This window comes from Macrobrachium nipponense, chromosome 10, assembly GCF_015104395.2.
Source record: "Macrobrachium nipponense isolate FS-2020 chromosome 10, ASM1510439v2, whole genome shotgun sequence".
In the NCBI taxonomy this organism is placed as follows: domain Eukaryota; kingdom Metazoa; phylum Arthropoda; class Malacostraca; order Decapoda; family Palaemonidae; genus Macrobrachium; species Macrobrachium nipponense.
Window position 1 is genome coordinate 7,948,641 of NC_087204.1, and position 10,000 is coordinate 7,958,640.

A 10,000-nucleotide genomic window follows, 5' to 3' on the forward strand; every position below is an offset into this window, starting at 1 on the left:
GAAATATCTCAAATCTCTTGTAAAACCATTCTCCCGTAATGATGAATTATACTAAGCAAACCTCCCGTACACATCTGCAAGTATAATATTATAATAATAATAACAATAACTCTCCAAAGCAATAATTCTCTTGCAAAATCTCAAAGTAAGGGGTGAAATTCCCAAATAGCATACAACAGTATTGCTGAATTCCTATGACATACAATTTCTCCAGCATGCAACACCATGACATAACACCATTGCCACACAACACAGATACAACACCAATCATCGGCATTTCAAAGTAATTCTCCAAACAAAATAAAAAAAAACAATTCTGTGTATCCCCCTTATATTTGGGTCTTTCAAGGCACAAAGAAACATATAACACATCCGTGCATGTTAACTACTTTTCCCCTCATTTTCGAAAGAAAAATCTCTTTTTATTTCCTTTTCTCTTCGTCCAAGAGAGAAAAAAAATCTCTTTTCTAAAAAAAAAGACTCTACGGAGCATTTCACTTTCATCAAACTAAATCAATCAGTGATATCTTAGCATTCAATGTCAAGGCCAAATCCATCTCCCAACCCACAAAGAAAAAAAAAGGAAAAAGGGGGAGTTCACCCACACTGAGAAAAAAAAAAAAAAAAAAAAGTTTCTCCCCCCCTGAGAACAAACCCTCAGTCGAGCGGCAGAACGCCCGAGGCATACCCAGCAGTATCCCCCATCTCCCTTGAACAGTGTCTGAGGACCCCTTCCAAGGTATTACACAGTACTCATCCTGCACTATCTCTCGAGGGAGGCCAGTGGTACTTCCATGCCACTATCCCCGAGGGGATGCCCGTACCCTCGCATGCAAGGCGCCTCTTGCAGAAATGTGCTGAGCCCGTAAAATTGTGGCCGCTGTCTCTAAGCCAGATATGATTATCCAAGCACAGTTCACATGCATAGAAAAAATACCTCCTCCTATGTTTTAAACAAAGACGAATGCATACGTCTATTATAAAACGGTGCAAAATAAAGAAAACACGTCACTATGGGGCCCCAAAGACAAGAAAAATTGTTGACCTCTTGAACCAATCCCATAACCTGAAATATTTAAACAAAAACCCACTCCTTCAAAACAATAGTTTTTAAACACTCACCACTCCATAATGGGAAAAAAGAACTCGAAATCTCCGTAAAACACGGAGTGATATGTATTAAACACAACACCCGCACGGGTATCTCGAACACTCTCGTCATTGCACAAGCAAAAGTCACACTGGGTGCGCTCACTGCTTCTGGCAGACTCCCTGGGAAAAATGCTGAGTCCCATAAAATCCTTCCCTCCCTTTAGCACAGTTAACAGACAGATATTTTCTCATTTTTCTCACTAAGTAACTGAAAAAACTAACAGTTTAACGATTTTCCACAATCCCACAAAGCTTTGTCGTTCGAAAACTATCGCTAAGTCACGACCCCTTTTTATTTTTCTAACTGGCCACCCATCTCTTACATTGGCGTTCCTAGGCATAGAAAAGAAAGAAGACTTTCTATATCCCCTCTTAACCGGCTGACACCACTATAACATGGGGGAAAGAACCCCAGTTTATTCATAAGGTAAGCGTGGCACGAAACGGAAGGCAGACCCCCACACCCTAGTTACACACACAGGCTCTCTCTCTCTCTCTCTCCAAGGAATCACTTTCCATCTCTCTCTCTCCTTCCACCTCTTTCTCTCATTCTAACAGGTAATGAAAATGAGAGAGTTGCATCATAACATAACGTTTATTTACAAGAATAACTAAATCAATAACTAAGTAATCCCCCCCCAGTCTTATGGTACAATGTCTTAGTCACCAAAGAAAGTAACACCCCCTCGGGAACTCTGTCCCCCGGCATTTCCAGATCCCGTCTGTTCAAAGATTACAGACACATCCCGTAATTACACACACAAGTTTAAAGACAAAGTTAATAAAATGGAACATCTTACAAGATATCAAACAAGCCATCCCTTTGGCTAAAGTAAAGGTAACACTTACCCATTTCCCAACCGGAATATCACTCACTGTTTAAAAAAACACTTTGGCATCTGCCATCATGGCTTCGCCTTCCTCCCCCGAATCTCTGTGCAAATCTTCCCATAGACTTGGCTAGTGATACATTATGAATAGAAGAGGCGCACACGAACATACGAATGCACACTCGACAACGCCTCATATATGGCTACAACCAGTTTCCAAAGGCACTTTGAGAAGAGTTCATAAACTGTCGTACTTGACTTCCTGAATTAAGCATTTTTATCTCACGCACCCCCTAGAAAACTCATTCATCAGCTACTCTCAGGTCGTTACCTCTGCACTGTTCTCCAAATTCCATAGGTCACAGAGAACGCATATTATTAATCAAAACCTATGTCTTACATATATATATTATATATATATATAGATATTATACTATATATATATATATATATTTATATATATATATATATATATATATATATATATATTTATATATATATATAATATATATATATATGTAAAGACATAGGGTTTTGATTAATAATATGAAAAGTATGAAATTTTACTTTTGGGGAAATATATATATATATATATATATATATATATATATATATATATATATATATATATATATATATAATATATATCATTCAAAAGTATTTCAATACTACAAGATGCCAGACCAAATAATACAGAATTTTACTTTTTATCCACTTAGTTTTGGCAGCAGTCAGAATTTCGTTTCTAAGAAATATCTTTGGGCATTTCACATCACATTGATAGTGTCGTTCAAGAGAGAGGCATCAGTGCAGTCTCTGTCCGTTATGGTAAGTAGTTTGTTTAACTCTGTACTGTCAGCTTCAATTCTTTTGAAAAGTTTGATAGTTGCAGTGGTATGGAATGGCACAAGAAGGCATTCTATCCGCTTGCTGACGTTGTTGACACCTCGAGTTGGAAAATAGTAACATTCCTTAGTGGTAGTTCTCATTATTATTAGTAGTAACAGTGAAAGTACTTTACCTTGTGTGGTAGTCGTCATTATTACCAGTAGTAACAGTGAAAGTACCGTACCTTGTGTGGTAGTCCTCATTATTAACAGTAGTAACAGTGAAACTACTGTATTTGTTGCTGAATCGTTAATATAAACTTTCTCCATATTTCTGCGAACATTCTTAGATAAAAATGACATCGTATAAGCGAAACACACCGAAGCCTTCCTGGAAGACCTGCTAAAATCAAAATAACCAAAACCGAAATTCATGACTCCTGAGTGTATGCCTTTTCATCCCTCAGTCCAAATGCTCTTTCGCTCTCTCTCTCCTTTCTTTCGAAGTCGCGCGGTTGGAAAAGGAGACCGTCAATATCATCCGCTCTACTGAACGCGGCAGGAAACAAAGTCGTTGGCGTAATGCTTGTGGGTCTTAGCATTATTCAGGCGCCGTTTGTGGCTTCCGCCTCGGTTGTGATGTTACTCCCTCTCGGTGGTTGTTTTTATTCTCAGAAAACAGTACCATAAGGAGGAGGATGATGTATAAGAAATGAAGTTGGTGAATCCTGTCAAAGATTGTGCTGGCAATAAATGTCAGTAAAATTGCGTGTAGCTCACGCTGGATTGGGGCTTTCTTAGAGAGAGAGAGAGAGAGAGAGAGAGAGAGAGAGAGAGAGAGAGAGGAGTTTAAATTATGACTGACTTGTAGCAAAGAGAGAGAGAGAGAGAGAGAGAGAGAGAGAGAGAGAGAGAGAGAGAGAGAGAGAGAGAGGTTAAATTACGACTAACTTATCGCAATAATTGAAGACGAAAACACAGGAATGTCAAACACTTAAGAAGAAAACAGAATAGTCTTAATATTTAGCTGCTGGGAATATATTTGTGATCGACTGCTCAGAACAATCACTCAGTCACTGCCAGCCACGACTTTCAACGTGCCAATGAACCCCAAAGTTCTGTCTGAGGGTAGAATGAAAACTTTACAGATATGTCATTAATTTTAGGAAAATATTTCAACAAAAGAAGTAATTATTTTTATGTAAATAATTTTAGAAAATAAAAAAAAAATACGTTTATATAAATAATTTAAAAAATTGTTATTACCAGTGAAAACAATAGTTACTTTTATGTAAATAGTTTTAGAAAAAAAATAAAAAAATTTTACTTTTATATATAAATAATTCTAGAAAAAAAAATAGTTATTTCTAGTGAAAACAATAGTTACTTTTTTTAATAGTTTTAGAAAAAAATTATTTTTATATAATATAGTAATTTAAAAAAAATAGATATTTCTTGTGAAAACTATAGTTACTTATATGTAAATAATTCTAGAAAAATAAAAAAAATTTAATGTTTTTATATAAATAATTTTAGAAATTTTTATTTTTTATTTTTAATGAAAACAGTAGTTACATCCTGTCATACAATTAACACTGTTGGGGAATTAAAGGTATCACTTCCATTTAATGTTAAAGACTGGATGGGCATTTAAATGCACAGTAAATTTAATAGACGAAACTATGCCGGAGAAAACCCTTGGTTAATGAAGGCAGAAGGTAGTTGAAATTAGTTTGGTTACTATGGTAGATTCACAACAACCGTGCATTTGATAAGCCAATCACAGGGCTGGAAAACTCTCAGTCTCTCTCGAGCGTTCACATAGGCAGGATGTATTTGTCTTTCAAACGTATACCTCAGGAGAGGTGGAACATAGATCCTACCCATGTGAACTCTCGAGAGAGACTGAAAGTTTCCAGCTCTGTGATTGGCTTATCAACCGCCAATCAGGAGCGTCGTAAGGGACTGACCTAGACATCAAATGCACGGTTGATGTGAATCTACTTTAGCTAGATATTTATATACTGTAATTGCGGCTGTTGTGCGAGAGCAAGATAATAGTTCACTTTTACTATAAAACCACCGACGCGCCACATTAAATGGATATTACAGGTTTACTAAACTGAAAACTCTTATCATACAATTTACAATTTCTGAGAACCATCTGGAAGGATATATACCATAAGACTGCTTCCATTTTTTTTCATTTCCGGATTTCAACGTAATATCTCCCCCTCCCCCACCCCCCACACTTAACGCACAGTTAATTGCGTATGTAATCATAATTAAAATTAGGGAGATATTGTTTAACTTATGCTAGAGGGAAATTAGAGATTACGAAGTTTTCGCCCCACCCCCACCCTCTAATCTCTATGGATTATGTCGGTTCCCTTTGTTTATGCGAGAATTCGAATGGAAATACCTTTTAACTTACTATATATATCATTGAAATTTTCATTTCATTTCAATATATTTCTCTACTTGGTAAAATGGTTCAGACGCCCAATAATATAAAATAAGGAAAAAATTTAAGGACATTCTAAGCTTGGCTCCGTTTGAACATATGGATGCATCGGAAGTAGTTTTACCTCTGCATCACACATTTGCAAACAAAATCATGATGAACATACAATTTGAATATCTTCAATTTGCATCAGAATATGCAAGCGTAAATCATATCACGGAATTAATTTAATGCAAAGTACGTACATGTGTTTTTTTTATATATTTATTCATTTTGTTGTTATCATGTAAATATGGAAATTTAGTTAAGGCCGTACTCTTGGATATGAAATGTGCATTGCACCCATCAAACGAAGACATGAATCCCAGGGGGTGGTAGCGCAACAGCCATATCCGCGCACATCTGTGAATTCTGGGAGGAAAATACCTAGAAACAGGACCTTTCCATGACTCGATTGACGGGCATCTGAAACAGTTCCTTTATCGTTGTCTTAGACTAAAGTCACATTCACAGCTGAACAACGTAAGCTAAAAATAAACATCTACAACAGTTTATGGGAACATTGTTATAGTCGTTTTTAAATGTAGTAGTCAAATCAGGGAACGGGACAATACAATGAAGACAGCAGTTACTGATTTCATTGTAAGAAAAATATTTTTTGTTTTCCGTAAATGGATAGGCCAGTGCAAATTGTGCTCGATTTATGCCATGGAAGAAAAATTACCACAAGTTTTGAGGGTCACTAACGATATCCACCTTAGGAAGGGTAGTGCCGTCAGTGCACCTCAAGGGATACACTGTAGGCATTACTAAAGGTTCTTTGCAACGTCCACTCGGTCCTTAGCTACAACCTGTTTTCATTCCTTTTACTGTACCTCCATTCATATTACCTTTCTCTTCCATCTTGCTATCCACCCTCCCTCCCCTAACAATTATTTCATAATGTAACTGCGAAGTATTCCTCATGTTACACCTTTCAAACTTACCTACTCTCAGTTTCCTTCCCAGCGTTGAATGACCTCTATAGGTCCCAGTGCACAGCTCCTTCCCTGAAATCAGAGAGCTGCTAAGATATACAGCGAATCTGAGAGGGTTAGCCCAGAGTCCATTTTCAATTTTCGTCCAAAAATTAAAAGAAAAAATCCGCAAGCAGAAAAAAAAAAAATCAAGTAAATCCCTCAAGAAGGCACGTATTCTTATTTTCCAAGTTATATCGAAATCAATAGCTGGACTTATTGCTTGCATTAGTTTCTTTTTTTCTCTCTCCTCTGTCTGTCTGTCTGTCTCTCTCTCGGTCTCTCTCTCTCTCTCTCTCTCTCTTTCAAGGCCATTAATGTCACACTAGATTAAAAAGAACGTGTTTCCCCGACGCCTCTTGAGAGTGTAGCCGCAGCTCTCGCCTCATAAGTAATTGGTCTCTGGTTAAATTCAAAGACGCCCACCGTCCGTCTGCTCCTTTTAGTGAGTGAAATATGTACCTGGCGGTCAGATGGCTGTTATGGGTCGCAACTGAATGTTGTGAAAATGCAGAAAGTTGATAGGACCAACCTATAGCTGAACCTTAGCTCAGCCTCGACATCGTCCAAGCATGGCGAAAAATAGTTTTCATGTCATGTTTTTTCCCCTTAGAAAATAAGTTAAAAATGTCATACTTTCTCCAATAGAAGATAGGTTATAATGTCATACTTTTTTCCTATAGAAATAAGTTTAATGTCATACTTTTACCGGTAGAAAAAAAGTTTTTATGTCATACTCTTTCCTATAGAAAATACGTTTTAATGCCATACGTTTTCCCATATAAAATAGGTTTTAATGTCATACTTTTTCCGATAGAAAATAGTTTTTCATATCATACTTTTTCACTCATCGGAGAATTTTTTTTGTGTTTCTTACTTTTCATTTGTTTAAAACTAGTTCATATCTCCATGAGATGTATTATACATACATTAGATTGGAAGCTTTCGCATCTCCTTCATGTTCATAGTTAGTAGAGCGTCTAGGTGTTACAAAATTCCAAGCCTCCAGATGTTTCTCTCCTCCACGAGATACTGCTAATAGGATGAGTCAATCGTGACAAAAAAGTCTAGTATATAATGAGCTCGTGCTTTTGGCGAATGTTCTGCTGAAATACTGCGCACATAATTTATTCGCAGAATAATTGAGAATATATCTTACCTGCGGTTAATAGCAGGATATGCGCTGTCTTCCTCCATACAACACCAAAAAAAATCACTTTTCGCAGACGTAGTCCGTCAGCCAGAACCGACGAAGGAAACGGTAATTTTCTAGGTATGAACCTGCATCTCGATAGTCAAGTTACGGGCTGCTCTAGGAGCAAGGGCCCGTGCTGGCATAAGGCCAGCTAAATCTAAGACCACGACAGTCAACCTGCGTGCCATGAAACGTGTACACAGTCCCCCTCCCCTCTCCTTCGTAAAAGTAGAACTTCTCCTGATTTCAGTATCTGAGATATTCGAGAATTTATGCATAATTGCTTAACGAATATTTTTATTTGGTTTTTTCATTAATCAAATATGTTTGAATTTTCCTCAAGGCGCTGCTGATGCGCTTACATTATCCAAAGAGATATGGAAATGAAATCGTCTTGGTAGTAATGGCATTAGCATAATGAGCAAAAAATAGTTGAATATCAATACTGCAATGATCATACGAATGTACAGGGGATGAAATGATGTAATAATCGGTGAGAGTAATAATTATTGTTACGAGATCAAAAGCGAATGTAAAACGGGTGAGATGCTGTGGCATATAAACGTATTTTTTGCAGATAATTAAAAGAATAATATTTGGAAAGGAAAAGGATAGTGGTTAGACATTCAATTATTTTTTTCAGTTAGCTTATCCATTTTCATTTAGGACATTCCGTTCTAATTTTGGGATAAAAGACACATCTGAAATATCTATACTTCTATGATATGAAGTGAAACTAACTTCAGACTCAAAGGGAATAAGGGAACATCGTAATAGCATGAATCTAATCAGAACCTTTATTGAATTGTGATCAAGCATTCTGAAACCCCTTGGAATTTAAGATATACATATACTTATCTTATCTAATACGCTTTTCATCAAACACTAAAAGTAACCATTGGTGCGCATCAAGATTTAGTTGGCTTTGCTTTGTTTCCGCCGTGCAAGTCAATATAAACAAATGAGTCCGTAGCTGCTGGAAAGAGAAAGTCAAACAAAGCGAATGTTGACGTAACACTTCTTACTCTTTTTCGAAATTAGACGCCGCTGGATTTCTTGTTTACGCGAACCAAATACAAACACGTCTTACTTTCTTTGGCTTTCATGTTTTTAATGACAAATTCGTACCATTTAAAATGCCTTGTTTTTTTTATTTTTTTTTTTTATTTAAGGTAGGTAACGTCGGTATAGTGGTTTGTTGTACTGGTTGATCAAGGATTAATATTTCGGTTTCCACAAGAAACGTATATAAAATCCATCGGATGCATTTTTCACACCAATGGAGTTACCTGGCGCAACTAATCATACGCATCGGATGGTTACAAATCTGTCTCATCAAATGGTTTTAAAAAAAATATGGTAAAAGCTGCAAAGGGAATAATAGTCTTCTCTCTCTCTCTCTCTCTCTCTCTCTCTCTCTCTCTCTCTTCTCTCTCTCTCTTTCTCTGGTTACGGATGCAAGCTCGAAATAATGAAATCTGGAAACGATGCCCATGGGAGCAGCCGTGTCCCTCTCGCGCGACGAACTGATCTTATTAGTGATGGAGAAAAAGTCCCCCCAAGTCCCCCCAAAAAAGGAGTGGTTCTCTCGCTTTAATTAACCAGTCATTTAATCATCTTGCAGGTCTTTTGCAGTTAATTATCTCCTGCAATCGATCCCTCCTAAAACGAAATATGCTTTTGGCAAGCGTTCGACTTGGCAACTCTTTCTTTTCTATACCTTACCTTTTATAATAATGATAATATACTTTATTTCAGCTCAGGGCCATATACATGGAATATACAAAATACAGACAGTAACATACACATTCTAGATACTTGAGACAACATGATAAAAAAATGAATAAACGGCACTATCCACACAATAGCTGAGGTAGTATAAAAGATAGCAATCATAATACTGGTAATAACAGTAATAATATTGGAGAGAGAAAGATAAATGCATTGAGAGTTATAATAGTTAGTGCACAGATTATATATAACTTAAATTTCAGCTAGAGACTTTAGGCGGTTACAGTAGTCAGGTCCAGAGTACTATATACAAAAATTGAATGTAGAAAAACTTTAACTTGATAGTATACACAGTATTAATGAAAAAAATAAAATATCAGCAATAAATATAATAATAATAACAGATTCTGCAGATGACACCTTGCCTTTTCATTCGGTTTTATGACTTGTTATACCCATTGTCTAATTTTATTTATATATATTTATCCTTTTTCACTTCATCATTTAGAATGGAGAACTTCCCAAGTTTGTATATTATTTCTAATAATGCTGCGTCATAGACTTAATTAGTCAGTGAGGTGAGCACTTTCCATGATAACTGACACAGAATTTCCATGTTGTCATGAGACCATCAGTTTAGATAAGAAATAAAGAAAAAAATACTTTCTCTAGACTTTAATCTACGTCAATTGACTGACAAAAATTTAACCTGTTCGGATTGTTCCCAGTATATAAGTTGATAGTTCTTTTCAAAACAGTATACTCTAGTCTACTATACCAGCCTT